Source organism: Triticum aestivum, chromosome 3D (assembly GCF_018294505.1).
Source record: "Triticum aestivum cultivar Chinese Spring chromosome 3D, IWGSC CS RefSeq v2.1, whole genome shotgun sequence".
In the NCBI taxonomy this organism is placed as follows: Eukaryota; Viridiplantae; Streptophyta; class Magnoliopsida; order Poales; family Poaceae; genus Triticum; species Triticum aestivum.
Window position 1 is genome coordinate 148,079,875 of NC_057802.1, and position 940 is coordinate 148,080,814.

Below are 940 nucleotides of genomic sequence, written 5' to 3' on the forward strand. Positions count from 1 at the left end.
AAAAATAGGTGCTACCGAAGTAAACATAAAATATAATACAAATAGCGTTTGTGGAATAGTGGCGGTATGGCATGCATAATTGTCCCTGGGTAATTAGCTAAGTTACTACACCAATCATCATTGCAAGTTTATATGTGGGGGAGGCCTCTGCTAGCATGCCATCCCTTATTTGGAATTTTATGCACTTATGATTGAAACTATTAGCAAGAATCCGCAACTACTAACAACTTCATTAAGGTAAAACCCAACCATAGAATTAAGATATTGGCCCCCCTTCAATCCCATATGCATCAATTTCTACACTCGACCTCGGTAATATCTATCACTTCGACCGGCCTATGCATAGTCCTATCACATACTACTAGCCCTAAGATGTGATCCACACGCGCACTCAAACGATGGGCACCAAATGACAACAACAAAATAATCATGCAACTCATACCAATTATAGCAATTCACCAATTAACCCATAGGACAACAATGATCTAGTCAGACATAATAGCGATGATACAAACCATTGGATAATAATTTATAGCACTAGACACTACTGGAATCAAGATCTTTGCCGTCTGCTAGCTAACGGCAAAGAAATTCTTTGCCATCAGCTTAAATAAAGCTGACGGCAAAGAAAGAGCGGACGGCAAAGAAGGTGTTTGTCGTCAGCCTGCTCTTTGCCGTCTGCTAGCTGACGGCATAGAAGTTTTGTCGTCTGCTAGCAGACGGCAAAGATGGTGGGTGGCGGACTATAAGGACGACCTAACGGCCACTTTTGTTTGCCGTCTGCTAGCGGACGACAAAGCTTATTTGCCGTCAGCTAGCGGACGACAAAGAAACTGGTCGTTTCCCCCGGGCCCACCCCACTAAGTGTCGGCGCCCCACCCTCTCTCCCTCCCCTCTCTCTCTCCCAGCCCTCACCTCACCCGTGCCGCCGCCCCCACCC